The 17,534-nt window shown below is 45.4% G+C and overlaps 1 protein-coding gene across 16 annotated transcripts in view; it reads right to left on the bottom strand.

Annotated features, from left to right (window-relative positions):
* LOC122527421 (protein turtle-like) overlaps nt 1–17,534 on the bottom strand; it is a 235,210-nt gene that overhangs the window by 162,494 nt on the left and 55,182 nt on the right. The gene's annotated exons all lie outside the window — the stretch shown is intronic.

Raw genomic sequence — 17,534 nt, 5'->3', positions numbered from 1 at the left:
GATCGGTGTCTAGACATCGCTTGGCAAACGCCAGTCCAATTAATTCGGCGCTATTGTGCTTAATTTACCGACCGGCGATCGTTTAAATTTATTCGCAATTTCAATATCACGGTGTCAACACGGTCGTCGCTCAATGCCTCGTTCTTGTTACGTACGAATCGCCGATATTGAATTTAATCTGGCCAATCCGGGCGGACCGTCGATTAGAAGGAGTCAAGTTCAACGACAAAGAAATCGAAAAATACACAGTTCCGACGCTACGGATTGAAAGCTCATCGAAAAGAAAGATAAAGATAAGATCGAAAGAGGATTGTGAACAAACGATTAATGACTGTTACGTGAAACGCAATCAACGTGGCAAAAAAAAAAAAGACATACATGATGTCCAACGAGCAACGAGAAGATCAAGGATATAGAAATATATCAGCAAAGTGATTCTTGCCGCTGACTTTCGTTTGGAAATACGAAGCGTTTGGAAAATCTGTGATTACACCGCATGTCTGACCATTGACGGACATGCATTACTTCGAAGCTGCTGATTATTGACTGTATTCCTGGCATGCATGCGTAATGATGCGTTTAGAGGCAAAATTTTCGTTCGTTCATAAAATATGTGCCTGTGCTTTGGTATAAATAGTAATTGATTTATTTACCTAAGACTTGTGAAATTCAGATGATAATTACATACATAAACTCAGAAAAACTAATCTGTAGAATAAATATACGTAAAAATAAACATATGAAATGTATAAAGAATTAATATATTGTACATGTATAATTTGAAAGTAGGTTTAGAAGTAAGTTTAGGTATTTTGCCTGATAAATTGCACAAAGTGTAATAAAAAGGCACGAAGACAACTGTTAAAGAAAAATTTCAAAATTCATAGGCATTTGAATAGCCAATTATATTTACCACAATTAGTATGATGGATTTTTAAAGAAAGACATACATATCTATTTAGCTGAGAAGAGTATACGTATTAATCAAGTTATGTTTATGACAAATGCGAGCAACTGTTCATGTAATTATTACGTTCTTCATGCATTCAACGTTCGTCACGATGTCTTTAAAATTAATGAATGAATATTCGTCTTTGACCAGTAGTATAATAAGACAAGCACAAATTCGATCGTTTGGTAGGCACCATAATCTTCCTTTATAAAACGTTGATTCAATCCAACGTACAGACCCAAAGAAGCGAGCTCGAACTTCATTTCCACCTCGTTCAAGTTCTCGATGCTCGCGAACGTTCGATCTGTTTGGCAGAGAAGTTGGCGAGAAATTGTGTCGCAACGTTATTTTCATAACAGCGTTCGAGACCAACGTGGGATATAGTGGTTTTATAATAAACCAATAATCCGGCTGGTCCACGGGGAAAACGAGGCTTTCAGGGTTCCATCTAGAGGAGCCAGTAAGCGCGGACAATTGGGCTCGAACAAGGGGGACGAAAAGGATATAAACGCATTACAGAATATAACGAGCCGCTATCTTCGAGAGAATATTTCCTTTGTAAAGGATCGATCATCAACCGGGACGTTTAAATCGTGGTCTGTTTTTTCTTTCTTTTTTTTCTTTTATTTATTTTTTTTGTTGGTCCAATTTATTCTTCCAAAATTAACTGAACACGCGCGTTAAGTAGAAAACACGCGATTACGGTTCGCGCCAGGGTAACATCGACCTTGTTATTCGATGTGCTTTCACGCCAACAGAGCAAACGTCCGGTCGGCCACGTACATAAATTAACCGGAAATCTCTGCCGAGCTAATTATCGATGCAAACTCGTCGCGAGCCTGTCTCGCCTCGACCTCCGATAATATATCTATATATGTAGGCGTGGTATCGCGTCGATCGGATTGCAATCTCGTCACACCTTCTATCAATAGTAAACTTGTCAACGCGGTTTCTATTAACGCATCGGAGGACGTTCGAGACGATAAGACACGCTGAACTCTCGATAAGAAACTGGGTCGGCCGTCATCGGTGATCGTGTCGAATTTCGTCGTTCAATCGGACTGCGTCGTTCATCGGATATTTAAAAACTGCTTCTCTGGGGCAGAGAGAGAGAGAGAGAGAGAGAGAGAGAGAAAGAGGGAGAAGAGAGAGGAGCTGGAAAAACTCAAAGGCCGTAAAGCACGCAAAGAGGTCGCACGGAATCGAACTCAGCTTCTGAGCTTCTGACTGACAATGAGTTCCAAGCGTCAATTAACGGAGATCGAAGATTAAGAAGATTCCTCACGGGTTGGGGAGCGTTTCATGGGATTCTGACTCGCTACAAAGGGGTGGTTGACGTCGCAACGAGAAGAACTTGAATAATTTCGAGGGAGCGTCTTTCCTCGTCGCGTTCAAAGGAGTTCCTCCTTCCATATCCGTGGAAGTGCACTTTGTTTCATTAAAGCGCACGCGATATATCTACGCGCCCGCGGAGGCGAGGAAAAAAAAAAGGAAAGAAAGAAAGAAAATGTTTGCCTTAATTTCACATTCCTTTGTGTCGCACCTTGCATCTTGACTTGGCTCGCGCGAGCTTTAGTACATTAATATCACGGCAAGTATAAACTATTCTCACTTCGAATTTTTTTCTTCTCGTACGATTCGGTTATCTTTTCTCGTTTCTCGCATCAGCGTCTCAAATCGCGTCGCGCGGAAGGAAAAATAACCAGCCGTTCGGACAGAAACGTCGGGAATATATCGATATTAGACGGTGTGTCTCGGATAAGATGCTTTCAAAATAAAAAAAGAAAAAAAAAAAAAAAGGAAAAACTGTTCGTCACTCGCCAACATTTACGATCCATTTGAAGAATGATCGAAGTGCCATATAGCCAAGGCACGACGAAAGAGCTTCCCCTCGTTCCTGCGAACCCATCCCGGTTATTATCTATCGATATCAACCCCTCTTGGTCGCCCCCGGCACGGCGATTATTCCTGTCACCTCATTCATCGCGCAAATATCTGCGAATAATAATCACTCCGCCCCTTCTCCTATGTAGACGAAAATAAAAGTCGATCGGGGAGCATGGGATTTGAAAGTTCCGCCCTCTTAGATTCAACGAGGATGCAAACGCCGAACTTACACGCTTCGTCACCGATCAACTTTTAATAAAATTTTCAAACTCGGTTAATCGAAACCCGTCCATCGATCGAATCCAATACCCCGAACATGTATGCTATCCCCCAATTGTACACGGTGCCCGATAATCAATTTGCAATTACAACTTTCGACTCACGTTCGTCTCGTTAAATCGTTTCCCAGCGATGGATTCGAACGCGAAACAAACAAGGACAAGGCGCTTGACGATACGAGCGATCATCGCGCATCCGACGCGAAGGGTGGTAACAGTTGATCCAACAGTCGGCGTAGCACCGACTCCCATTAGGTGTCGCGCTAATCATTCCGCGCTAATCCATCTCTCAACCCTGTTCCAGCCAACGTCCACCCTATTCCGGCCCATCCGAGCCGCTCCACAATCCCTACCACCCGACTCGGTTTAAAGATAACAAATGTTGGACGTTTAGGGGCCGCGATTACGACGGGTCATTCGTTTCGTGCGTCAGCCAGTTCGAGGAAACTCGGGATCGCGGCTCTCTCTCCCTCCCTAAAACCTACCGGCCATTACATCCCTCGTCCTCCCTCGTCCGGATCACGTTAATTACGTCGTTACGTCAACGTGTCGCCGAACCATTGTTCGTCGTTGAACGACATCGAGGCGACCAACTTATCTTCGCGTCTGCTCTCAAATTTCCGACTATACGTCCAAGATCTTCACGTTGTATGTACGTACGACGTCGTGAAAGTGTGCGCGAAACGACCGCCGATGATTAGCCGGATGCGCCGGTAAGTGGTATTAGGCAAAGTCCGAGGTCGCGCGTTCGCGCCAAGACTCCTTGGACGGAGTTTCACGAGTAACTCCTCAGTCGCAGTCAAGTTCACACTCGGTATCTATGGCCGAGGTGAACGAGGAGAGAGGGAGGGGGAGGAGGGTGGAGGGCAGCCCCGCGGTAAATCGAGCAATTTCGAGCTTAACGCTCGGACGAGAGACCGAGGGAAACGTCTTTGTGGAAGAGCCGTTACGTTCGAGCCTTCGCCGACGGATTAACCCGCTTGTAATCTTCCTCCTTCACGCTGTCACGGACTTTGGCTCCATTCCGCTTCTCCATCCTTCAGTCAATGAATACGAAATGCCAACTGTTATAACGTCTCATCCAGGCCGAGTCTCTTCTTGACGTCCGCGATACGAGAGGCCATTGTTTCCAACGATCCGAGCAGTATCCGATCCTCGACGGATTATAAATGTCTAATTAAACGACGGCAAACTAATTTTACGTTCTAACGAAAAGAAAGAAAGAAAGAGAGAGAGAAAGAGGACACGATGCTTTTAATGACCGTCCTCTTACCTGGCCCGCGATAATTCCTCGAAATTGCAACTGCCAACGATTTAACGTGAAAAGGACGGCAGCGATTCGCGACTGTGTCCTAGGTCACGCGTGAATGTTCACGATGATCGTCGAGTGGTTCGCGTGGTTCGCGTGTCGGGACAATAGGAGACAGAGGGGAGTGAAAAAAGGAGGAGGAAGAAACCGGCAAGCGGTGAAATTTCGCCCCATGTTCCGTATAATTCCATTATGAACAAGGTCGCATTCGTTTTAATGTTGAACGCGTAATTCGAAGCGGATTTAGCCGGATGTGCTCACTCGTCCGTTTATTCGCAGACTGACTGGCACTCGGTGCACAAAGTACCACGTGATCCATCCCTCCAACAGCGCTCGGTCAGTGTCCGTTCGCACACCGATGCAACCCACCCCCGACGATGGCTGGAACGCGTCCTCGCTAAAGCGAGGAGCACGGACAACGGCTTGCACACTCGTGCGTCCGCTTTCCTCCCTAGGTAGCCACCACTCGGCCCTCTCTCACCCGCCTGCACCTCACCCCCGCCCCCGAGAGCCGCAACCAATCCTCGCAGCCGGAGTGTTACCGGATTACAATGTTTGCCGGCGACTGTGCAAACACCGTGTGGTTCCTCCCGTGTACGCACATCCACTTTCACGTGGACGCGAATCGGTGCTCCTTGTTCCACACGTACGCGGCCCCGTGATAACACAGTGTCGACCAGGCGGCATAAATAGAGGCAAACGAGCGACCGCGCCCGCGTTACCGGCACGCACGCGCGCACACACACACACACACACACACACACACACACACACACACACACACACACACACACACACACAGAGGCATACGCACTGAAACACGAGAGCACACTAACACACCGCGGAATCACCGAGCGAAAGAAAAATGTCCGCGATTTCGCTCGGATATTCGCGTAGAGAATTTTCCAACCTGCAGGGTGTTCCGCGACTCGTCGTAACGTTAACCGACTGGCAGAGGTGATTCACACGTGTGAAAATGTGTCGAAAAGAGAGAATCAAATTTGTTCGTTTTCGAGAAAATCGAGCTTGAAGATTTGTCGACTTGAATTTCATTACTGGACGCGAATAATCGACGCGAGGATATTCTTCGCGCAAGAACAAGCGGAGAGTGTAGAACGAAATTTTTTTCGTTTAAGGTGTCACTAAACTACGAATACGTCTCGTTTAAATATTGCCTCGATAGATTTTCAAACTCGACTTTCCCGATGCGTCTCTCACAGAGAAATTTCATCCCGTTTTCGCGCGTGGAATAACCTCCTGTCAGTCATTCTTTCATTCTGTCGCGTTTAGAATTAGCAAAATTCAAGCACTCTCCCAGTATCAAGTAGACTCCCGTATAACGGGATTAATATGTTAATGAATTCACGTTACAGGAAATGGTACCGTACGGAAACGGTTTTCTCACGCAACGCACAACAATCTAAAGTAATGTGTCTGAAATGATTATTGCCATGCCAACTTTTATTTTCTGATGTTTTCTATGACCTGATTATTGTATCGTATGTAATAAAATTTTTTTCATTTCATAGAAACTCGTGACGATAACAGCGGCCGCGTTAAAAAAGCAGAATAATGACGAAACAGAAGAAGATGCAACGCTCAACTAAAGCAGATTTAATTTTTAAATACGAGGAATTCCTGTAGTTTATTTAGCGCGTTGTACGAGGAATCACGTTGATATGAAAACAGTAGTAGTCAGCAATATCTTTGGCGCGTTATACGAAATTTCCACTGTATGCTCGATGTTCTCGCGGCTTTAATCAAGGAAATTTTATTCTTTCTCCTTTTTACACGTAGAATCGATTGACGACGAATGTTGCGGGACACCCTGTATATACATACATACATAACTATATACATAGGAGAGCCCTGTACATGTTTCCCGTTCGATGCGTATTCTTCCCACTGTTTTCTCTCTGTGGCGAGCTTTTGTTTTCACAGCGGTGCGCGCAGAGCAACGGGGTAAAAGAGTGCGATCCTATGCGTGAATACGAAAGAAGTTTCTATTCTCTATTCTCTGGCTTGCTCTTCCTTCTTTGCCCTGGCTACGCTCCCGCGGCACGACGCGAACTTGTGCACGCTCCGCGGGGATTAAATCGAACGCGAGATGTTTCCTTTCAGAGAAACGCTCGCGCGACCGATAACGATACTCCGGGATTGTACGCTCGAGGAGGTGTACGGGAGGTTCGCGCGTCGCGAGAAATCATCTCGCAGTCGCGTCACGTAGAAAGCGAGAAGCCGCGTAACGTTGTGCCGCGTGAATGGAACCAGCTATTTTTCCTCGCTCAGCGACGGAATTCTCGTCGGCAGATGGCATTTCGAAAAAAGGATGAAACGCGGCACAATAGCTGTCGCGGTGCAGGCCCGTTCGAGAAACAGGGAAACACTGTCGTACGAACGTTTACCCTGCATCCTAACGCGTTTAACGTTGGCATACACAGTTGTCAATCCACCGGAACGATAAGCAGATCGCGCGCCAGCTCGCGAGCAACGTTACAACAATGTGTCGACGTCACGTGCAGTCGGGGAGGAAGGTGGAACGCAGAAGGTGAACGAGGGAGCGCAAACCTGCCAGTCGGAACTTGACAAAAGTTCAGACACTTGCTAATGAGTGGTATACACTTTGCCGATGCACGTACACCTTGCCTACTCTCGATCTCCCGAAACTACTCGGTGGTTTGCCGCTTCCGCTTCGTCTATGTGTCTCGTGCAATCGGTTGGCCGAAGCGACGCGCCAAACGCAAGACCAACGACCACTCAGCCGCATCTGCGCCGCTGTCCGTCGAGATTTTCTGTATCTCCTTGGGAAAAAAATGTATGTCTCTTTCCGAAGCGACTTCACCCCATCGGGTATCGGCCGATATATTCGTTCATACACCGATTTTACATCCCCCCTACAGATCATATTCACCTTTTTTGCAAATCAAATCAAGTTTTTCTACAAATCTGTTTAATAGTAATGCGTGTAATAGCGTGTAATAGGTACTTAAACAAAAGACAACGTGAAATGCATATACACGTACCATACATTCAACAATAAGCCTACCTCTGCGCGGGATAGTTTCATATACATATTCTTACAATCTGTAAGAGTGATAAAGAGTTGCAACAGAATGACTAATAACATCTACTAAATGTTTATGGTTTGTACGAGTCAAAGTAATTACCAGTAAAATCGCAGGAAACGATAAAATAACATTGTATCACTTCACTTTTCTATTACGTCACCCACAAGATGACTGATTTGCTAAAGGATGAATTTCATTCGCAGAAAGGCGAATATCATCTTCTTGTAACATCGATCAAAGGAATAGCTTAGATTATGTTTAGGTTAGGTTAGGACGATAAAACGTTGATGTACAAAGACAAAGGTTACGATAGTAAGAAAACGAGACGTTATTCTTGGCAAGACTCGTGTATTGAAATCGTAGCGTCGATCGTCCTGGAGGCATACTAAAAATATCGTAGGGAGAAAGGCTGTTCAAATTGCGAGGATTAGTGCGAGCAAGGATGTGGATTGCTTTAGGTCCGACGAAGACCTTCTTCTCCAGTTAACCTATCGGATCGAATAGACAAGAGGGTGGACAAGCCTTTGAAAAGCTACGATTCCCAGATTACGGGCTTCCGATTAAGTTACCACTGGCCCTGTCGAAATATCGACCAGCTTTTTGAGTTTCCGGTCGTTCGAGCCGCCGATTTTAAACTTCGTCCACGAGCGCGAGCAGCGAAACGAAACGTAATTGTAATCAGATAACAGCTGAATTACACCGGTTGGATCACGGGCTTCCACTTGCCGCGCTAACCTCCCACGGAGTCACTTTCGAGATAACAGAGGCGATTTCATCGCGCAGAAGATCATAATTGTAAACACGATGTAACTCCAAGGCAATAAAGCGCCGACTGTAATAGCGGTGAAGAGCAACGAAGAGGAAACCCGCTCGCTCTCAGCTTTCTTTTTCACCGTTTACGAAGTAATAATTCGCACAATCGGATGAAGCGGCTCGTCCCTCGCAAAGGAGCACAGTGGGAAAAAAGAAAAAAGAAAAAGAAGGGGGGAAAAAAAACTGGGGAAATCTTTGCTATCGTTCGCTTCCCCTTGTGGATTTACGTGTCTGACGATGTACGTGCCGGCGGAGCTTCGCTCTTGAAAAAGGGAAATGAACGCGCGCCCATCTCTGAATCAACCCCTCCCGTTGAAGTTTCATTTCGCGTATCGTCTTTGGAACCGCGCAATTTTCCCAGCTGTACGCGCGACCGAGGCTGTGCCCGCTTCAACCGTTCCAACCGTTACCGTATAAGTGCATTTCAACCCTGCGTCAAAAAACGTACATCTTTGAAGCACGTGCCTCGCTTTGCTACCCGCATCGTCGTGCTTATAACGACCTTCGGCCTGCTGCACCCGCGCCGCAAGACAACTCTCGCACTTTCTATCCCCCGTCGAGAAATTCAGACCGGGAAAACTGAACGCGACACCGGTTAAACACACCAAACACCTACGAATGCCGGCCGACGCCGATGTATATTTACATGAGGGCGATTCCCAACGATTTCCAACCTAGTGGCTCCGTTACATCGAAATCGTCCCGCCTCTTTGCGATCCGCTTACGGTGAAGAATCTCCCGTCGTGAATCGCATCGATCGACGCCCTTCCCGCGTTTCAGCGAAGTTTTTCTCTATGACGAGAAAAAAAATCTCCTTCCGAAGTAGTTAAGAATCACCAATGATCTAAGAAGAAAGATGTGTTAATGATCCAATGTTAGAAGCTCGTCACAGTTAAACAAATTCATCGTCAGTTACTAGGTCGTACATGAAGAATCATTCAAACTGAAGATATTGAAGATCTCTTAATACTGATTTCTCCTTTTTTCTAATATCATTAATAAACAAATGAAATGAAACAAAAAAGGTCTTCCCGATGGCCATTCTCATTTCGAACCTTGAATTCTGCGTCACTCGTTTCTCATTAGGATTAGAAACAAGCGAAAGAAATCTCGCTCGTCTTTCTCGACAACGCAATGCAATCGAATCCGACCGAATTTCCGCTAATTATCGCGATACCCTGACAACCGTGCCGATGTTTTGCAAAGCCGAGAGCACAAAGGGAGGATTAATTTTGAAGAATTAATTTCCAAGACAATTTCCCCAGCAAGAATCATGGCGGAGGCACTTTTATCAAGACCAGACAAACGAAACGCTCCAAGTTCAAGCCTCTTCCTTCGTCCTTGGCGCGAGCCCTCGAGGAATTTGAGAGGCAATCCCATTTGCGTCCTACCATTGCTCCCTTCCCTCCCCGCCTCCCTCACCCCTTCCCACCCACCATCCTCAGCTCTCCGGCTGGCATTAACGTTTCTCCTCTTCTTTCTCGCGTCGCTACTTCCACCTCCTCCTTTTTTTACGCCTTATCTTCCACTCTTTTTACCAGGGTAAACACAAGACGGTGATACCAACGGATGGTTTCATCGGGCTCTTTGAGAGGCCAACCTCGGCTCGCCTCATCTTCTTGGCAATCTGTTGAAGCGAATCATAACGCGCATGCCCCCTTAGCCTCGACCTACGACCGAGGACCTATGACGTAGACAAGCACGAGGCACGAATACGAGGCACGCGGATAAAGACGAAAACGAGTCGCAGGATGGAAGAAAAAAAAGAAAAAGAAAAAGAAACCGACGATGGCACGGTTGGCGCTTTGATGTCGGTCGCTTCCGCGATCGTCTAAGAAACCAGTGTCTATCCACCTTGTTCTTTCCCTTAGCCTGTCGCGATACGCTCTTCTACGTCGAGGGAACGAAGAACGTAATGCTGATGAACTGGATAGGAGAACCGAAGATCTCGTTTATTTTCACCATCCCTCCAGCATCTTTGACCCGGCTTCTTTCTCAAACACGTACGCGCGTACACGCGTAAAACGACCCACGTAGCTTCAAATAATACGTGTATATATAAGACATTCTCGCCCCTTCGCCGTGTAATGTTTGCCTTTTTTTGTTTTATTCTTTTCTTTTTTTCACGGTGGATAAGCCGCGCGTCTTTCCCCTCCGCAAATATACGATTGAAACGCGACGATGGTCGCGTCGAATTTCTTTCTGGAAGCGCGAGAGGAAGCGATGAAACGTGACGCTCTCGCAAGAGAAGCCGACGTTCCGAATTATACATACAACAATAAATGGAAGCGAGTGGCGCGTAAGAAGCAGAATCCCTCATATAATTGCTAAATCTCTCCGCCGTTGAAGATCCCGAGAAGTTGCATTAAATCTCCAAATGTGCCACCAACTGAATCGTTTCCTAAGCTGCAATAGTGACTGACAATGCGAAGTGCTCGGAGAAATTGTATATAAAGTTGAGGCGCCTGAACGCGTAAGCCACGGTCTACGGTAAACTTTCCCGTCTGACTAGAGACGGTATAATACCACTGGAATCTTATCCCGCCGGTATAACACTCTCATTAATTGTATGCTTGCATTACGTTGCAAGAATAATTGTCATCTTTTTCCTGTTTTTGTTTCGCTCGTTCCTCTCGCTGTTATCGTACACTCGCGACAAAGAACGAAGAAATATTCCTTAATGAGTAGAAAATTACTCGTTCGTTTTTTCTTTTTCTTCCTTTCTTTTTTTTTTTTTTTCTTTTTTTTTTTGTAACCCGGAGCGCGTTGGCGCCTCTCGTATTCGCGGCGAATCAAACTTTTTTGCACCGACTACTTAGTCAGCTTTGCGAAGAAACGAACGACCGTAGCGAGACGCGACGAAAGACACGAGAACCGAATTAACAGTTGACAGGGGCTGAAAGACTAAAGACAGAACGGTTGAATATTTTCGACTAGGCATTGTTCTCAGTCCTAGAGTCGTTAGTACTCGAGCGTACTTTCGACGGGTGGCCATAAGCGTAAGAGGCTGCATCGCGTACCATCCCCACGAGAGCGTAACGCTTGTAATAATTATGATATTCCGTCATGGAGTGGTTTTGATCCCCTCCGGCTAGCCCCCTCCGCTCGCACCTACATGCGCGTACCTTTGCTAAGGCCCCCCGCATGATCTCTCTCTCTCTCTCTCTCTCTCTCTCTTTCTCCCTCGGCCCCCCAGGGGGTTGGGGCGCGGCCGTGTTTGCTCTATCGACCGCCGACGATCCACGAACATAACCGAACGTGCCCGAATGCCATCGAGCAACGGCACACCACACCGGTTATCTCCCCGTCGCGTGCCACCTCTTCTCTTCTCTTCTCTTCTCTTCTCTTCTCTTCTCTTCTCTTCTCTTCTCTTTTCCCTTTTCTTCCCAGCCTTTCTTCGCTCCTTTCGTTTCTCTCCTTTTTTCCCTTCTTTCTCTCCGATGGCACCGCGTATATTATACACGTACACTTCGCCTGGCATCCGCTACCCCCTTTTGCCCTTCGGGCCACTCTTTCCTCTTTCATTTCTCTTTCTTCCGTTTTCTTCGAGCCGGTGCTTGCGCACTTGGCGCTTCCACTGAGTCCTCGCCGCCCGGCAAAGAGCGGAATCCCGAGGAAAGACGAGACAAAAGCGGACCCGACTTTTCGAACGTTGCTCGGCCACGGAAGAAGATGTAGGGAGGAATCGAAGGAATTCCCGCGGAAGTGGAATTTTTTCGCGGGGCAAACTGGATCCCTCATCGGCCACGGTAAAGCGATACTTTTGTCTTTACTTGGCGATTAAAATTCCACCGAGAAAACAGAGAGTGTTTGAAAAAAAAATCACCCGATACTTGAGGTACTCATAATATTCACACTACTCGTCAAGAGGAGTAAGAAACGTCTAAGTCCTAAAAGCAATCCTTTGTCATTCACTTTTGTTCGATCTCAGAAGCCAATCTCTCTGTAATACATACTGAATGTGTAATCGAAGGAAGAGCACAAATTCAAAGTATTAATTAAGCAACGGACACTGTTAACAAGAATAATACTTACTGAAGATGCGTTAAAAAAACATGTACGAGCGACCAAGAGATGATTCTTCATAAAAAAAAAGAAATAAGAATAAAATTGTTAGTTTGAGTAAGGTTTGAATAAAAATGTTTCTGTCGGAGGAACAGACAATATTACAAAAAAGTTCTCGATATTTGTAACAAATACTGATACTGAATGCTGTTCAATGAATAGTACTCGAATGTAAAAATGCATTTTTGATTAAATATTCTAAAATAACTTCCATGGAACTTTTATTATATAGATTCTAAAACATCTGTTTCGTGAGAGCTCTTATCTAAAAGTGTACACTATAAAAATTCTACAAAAACAGATATTTTTTTTATCGGAAATATGCAAGTTCGAACAGAAGTTTTTTAGAAACGAATATCTGTTTATCTCGATTCCTGCTTTGCATTTTCTAAACGATTACATTATATTCAGTAGGTATTATTAACAGATTCACTCGTAAAATCGAACGAAGGTGAACGATAAAATTCATGTCTTGTCGAAAGGTTGCTTTTGGGACCTACGTTCGTCAAATACTTTTTTTTTTTGGGAAGCGCCCCAGACACTTCAATTTTTTCAACACCCTGTACATCTCGCGAGAAAGCAAAGTTTCGCTCGAAATTCCGACGATTCGAGGCCTCTCTGATTCCCGTAAAAATGTTTCAGCCTCGTGGAACGTTTCAATTCGATGGAAAGCTCTTCCGTGTATGTTGGTACGCCGAGCGTGATAATCCCCCCCTCCTCCGCCGTCACACCGGTCGTTTTGTTCCGTCGTGACAATGAACCGATGAACGAACGCGTTAGGTTATTAACGCTCGTGCATTTACGACTTAATTAAGCAGCGACAAAGATTTCGGCCGCGTACCTGCACGCGTACACCCACCACTCGCAATTAACCATGCGTGCCGCGATGTAATTAACTGAATGCGGCCCGCCGTGTTGCGTAATCAACAAGTCCACGTTTTTTCCCCGCTTCCCCGCCCGGCTCGCGCTATGAATACTAATTACGTTTGTTCCGCTAAGAGGAACCGATGACTCGGTGACACCCATTTTCGCGATTAATCCTCGCTGTTTCGTTCTTTTCTCGAATTGTTCGCGTCTCATGAAATCACGAGGAAAACACGTTCGCGTTTCTCTCTCGAGCTGAGCCAAGCCGAGTCGGATCGAGTCGAGTCGAGTCGAGCCACGGAAGATCAAAAATCGAAAGAGATAAAAGTCAAAGAGAGACGTTGAAGTTCAACGAGCGCGAGTCCGGGAAGGTTGGAGTAATTGTTGCGGACTATTGACGGAAGCGTCGTGGTATCGAGCTTGCGGCGAGTCAATTCAGGGGTGGCGTAGTCGGGCGAAAAATGCGCGAAGGGAACACTCGGGGGAAAGTTGTCGAGACAGGGGAGGAAGGAGGGAAGACTTTAAACCAGATTCTTTATCTTTGTTAACAGTTCCAATCTCGGGCAAAGAGATATTGCACGTATTACCGGCATCCTTCTCGAGGAAACACCGGTTTAATGCTGGTATCGTCGCTGTACTTTATTTATTATTACGTTTGCCGTTCTTTCTCTCTCTCTCTCTCTTTTCTTTTCTTTTCTTAATCATCGTCAAGCACAATACATATTCTACAGATCGAGTTATCAAATCATTCGTCAAGTCTTTCTGAATTTTCTGACTACTAGGAAGAATCTACTACCACACGGAAATACATGGGGGTGATTATTTACGTTCCGACACACGTTCGGAGGGACATTAGTCAGAGAAGCAGTTCGGACAACTAGAAACATACATAATGGTCAGACAGTCGGCAGACGCAATTTTGGAGAAAGTGACCAACGGCGGCTACTGCCTGACCGCAGGATCGGCGTCATCCATGGCAGGTACTTGGCTAATGGATGGCAGTTGATAGCGTGCCGGTAGCCGGCATTTCGGTACTTGTAAAAATGGAAAACGCGCACCGTTGCGGGCGAGAGCACTTTTCGAATTTTTCAGGAAAGGGATATGAAATTTTTAATAAATCGTCCATTCTAGTACTGGAGAACGTGTTTTAGCAATAACGAAAGATATTTATATCCTCTAATTCTGCGTGTTACAATATTTGACAACATTAGCTGTTTCAATATTAGGGAACGTAGTTCAGCAATAACGCTTGTATCTCCCAATTTACATATCCACTGAGCGCTTGTCATGGTATGCTCCTTTCTTTAAAACATCGTTTATAAATCTACGGTCGCGTTGTCATCCAACTTCTCTCATTAGATTCCAATAAATTTGAATAATTAAATTGTGCAGTTTAATATTAAATTAAATTTACATTTAATACTTGATACAATTTAATAATAATTTAATACTGGTACTAAAATACAATTAAATTGTTCAATTTAATTTAATGCTAAAGTACTAACACGAATAAAAAAGTAGTAAATAACATCGTTTAATAAAAATATATGTGCAGTGTTCTCAAAATCGTGGTGGAACGGGCCAGAGTATAATTCTATATGCAGAAATGAGTCGAAAAAAGAAGAATAAAATTTTTCCATGTGACGCTCGAGAAAATCGAGTTTGAAATTTTGTCATGTATTCTTGAATTTGACTAATCCCGGACTGGAGAGGAGTGAACAAGTGGTAGAAAGTTATTCCATCTGCGAAAATGAGCGAAGAGAACAAAAGTTTTTTCATAAGACGTCTCGTTTCTCAGAAAACTACTATTTATCGCGCACACGCATACAAAGTTAATTTTTAACTTTCAGGTTTAAACGGAAAAATTTGATTCCACATTTTTCACTTATTATTCAAAATCCAGTTCAGTGCAGAATTAACAAAATACAAATATATTTGACAAATAATCTCGATTTTCTCGGAAACGAAATTTTAAGCGAAAAAAATGTTCCGATTTATTTTTACATGTAGGTAAAATCTGGCTGATTGTAACGCTATTTACACAATGTCACAGATTTCATAAAAATAATTTATATACATCAATAAATTTATTTATCAAACAAAATAACTCTTCATTTCCTTCCGCTTTTTTTTTTTTTTTAACTAACAGAGTCATCGAAATTTCAACGAATCGAGAAAAGACGAAAGCACAAAGGCAGCTTATTGCTAAATTTGGATTTCAATTTGGAGCACAGCTATTTTCGAGATTCGATCGTCGCGCAACGATGACGGCGTTAGTAGCGATAGTCGAAATGATTAGAGGCGCTCTCTTTTAGAAAGTTTGAGAGAAGATGGCCTTTTCTGTAAACTCCGTCAGAGAAAAATCTCCCTTTTAAGCGATTATGAAGAGCTCGCTGTTCATAAATACCCTCGGTTGAAAATGTTAACGGCTTAGATGCTTCTAAAGCTGAAGACGGTTCTCCTCCGCGCACAAAGTGGATAAAAATAGCGGTCGGCGGTCCGTCCCGGTTGATAACCGCTCGTTTCTTCAACCATTCTACCCGACAGCTCGTGTTTCTTCCGGATTCGATGCCACGCGAAACAAAGGGGTAACACTTTGCGTAATATCCTCGTTCGTTCTCCCAACGATGAAGGATTCTTCGAGGTTTCGGGGTGTGAAAGAATCGCGCCTCGTTCCAAGCCATTCCGCGCGATAAAGTACCTCCCTCCGCTCCGTCTGATCGATAGGTTAAATTCAAGATCGCGTGAGAGAGGCTATTATAAGTGGGCACTCCAGCTCACTTGTCGAGTAGATGGGTACCAGACACCGATCACCCACGATCATTCTTGTTGGAACGAGGAGCAATCCGGCTCTCGGAATATCCAAGAACCTCGAAACCACGTTCGGGGATCATCTCGCAGTTTGCAATGGAACGGTGGTGGTTTAAATCCATCAGGAAATCGCGACTGTCCGATCCATTCGAATTTCTTGCAAACGAATATTTACCTCGTCCCCTCTACGCCGCTTGGAAACGATCCGACGCCATGAACACTGACGCTTTCAAGTCTCCACCAGTACGTCATTCCCTTTGTCTCCGCGTACGTTTAATTTTATTTCCTCTATCGCACTTCGATTTCCGTCAGACATTTCTATCACCCAGCAAGGTGAGTCTCGCGGGACTCGTTTCGCAATCATTCGTGCCGAGAGTCAATCGACGGGTCTAACAGTTCACCTGAACCTCCCACATACACAACTCTGATCTTCACCTGAACCCTGCCCTGTAATTTACTCGAGAAAGTAGTCAGAAACAATCGCGCCGTTTCCATACGAGGCAAACGGTGCTGCAAAGTGAACGGTGGAGGATTGATCCGTTCGAGCGGGAAAAAGGGGAGGTGCCGCGTCGCGGGAAAAAGGAAGTTACCGTTCGAAGATCTAGCAACGGGGTCCATTCGAAGAGAACACGCCACGAGCGAGGGAGTTCGCGAGAAGGGAACGAAGGCGCCACGCTCTCAGGAAAGTTCCATCTCATCAGCCATTAAACAAAGCAGCAGCAGACACAAAGGAGCGTCTGCATTGTCGAGAGGGTAGCTGGCAATGGCTCAAGAGAGTACCAATCCCCTTCCTCTCTCCCTCTGTCGACTAACGTCGAGAGGTGTTTCTGATTAATCTCCGCGGCCCCCCACGCTGCCCCCTTTTTCTTTCGGAGTCTCGTGTCCCTTCCTCGCGTCGGTGTATCTTTCAAAAATGCAAACCGAGCGTCAGCCGAGCGTCAAGGGCGAGACTGCCCTCTTACGAACGGATAAGCATACCCACGATACCTAACTCAAAGGGATGTAATCAATGAGCAACGAGGGTCGCGGCGACGAACCTTCGTGGCCCGAGATTGTCCTAGGAATTTTAATGCCGACCCTCGACTACGCGGATGCAAATTAAAATCACGATGGCAAATCGCGATGGACGAGACCACGTTGGTAACCGGAACGAAACCGTGAACCGGCAATCGTCTTTATTTCCACTCGTTTCCTCTTCGTACGTACCTGCGCCACCAAAGGCGAGCCAAAGTTTTCTAATATTGGGAAACGAAGATCCGAAAGGCGGGACGGGAAGTCTGTACAGTGTACCTTTAATATCCGTTATTGCTTCGTTCTTTCCCTGCAATTGAAAGTCGAAGGTTGATCCGGCGCAGATACAGGGCACAGGTAGTTGGGATACTTCGCCCGATGGAAAGGTGAACACCGATCGACGAAACGGTCGGTCTGCTTACTCGATGAGTGGAATTACTCCGGATAATCAAGCGAGTTAACGGGGGGGGGGGGGA

This window comes from Frieseomelitta varia, unplaced genomic scaffold (genome assembly GCF_011392965.1).
Source record: "Frieseomelitta varia isolate USP_RPSP 00005682 unplaced genomic scaffold, Fvar_1.2 scaffold_217, whole genome shotgun sequence".
NCBI lineage: Eukaryota > Metazoa > Arthropoda > Insecta > Hymenoptera > Apidae > Frieseomelitta > Frieseomelitta varia.
The sequence above is the reverse complement of the archived record's forward strand: the minus strand, read 5'-3'. Positions and strand labels throughout refer to the sequence as shown.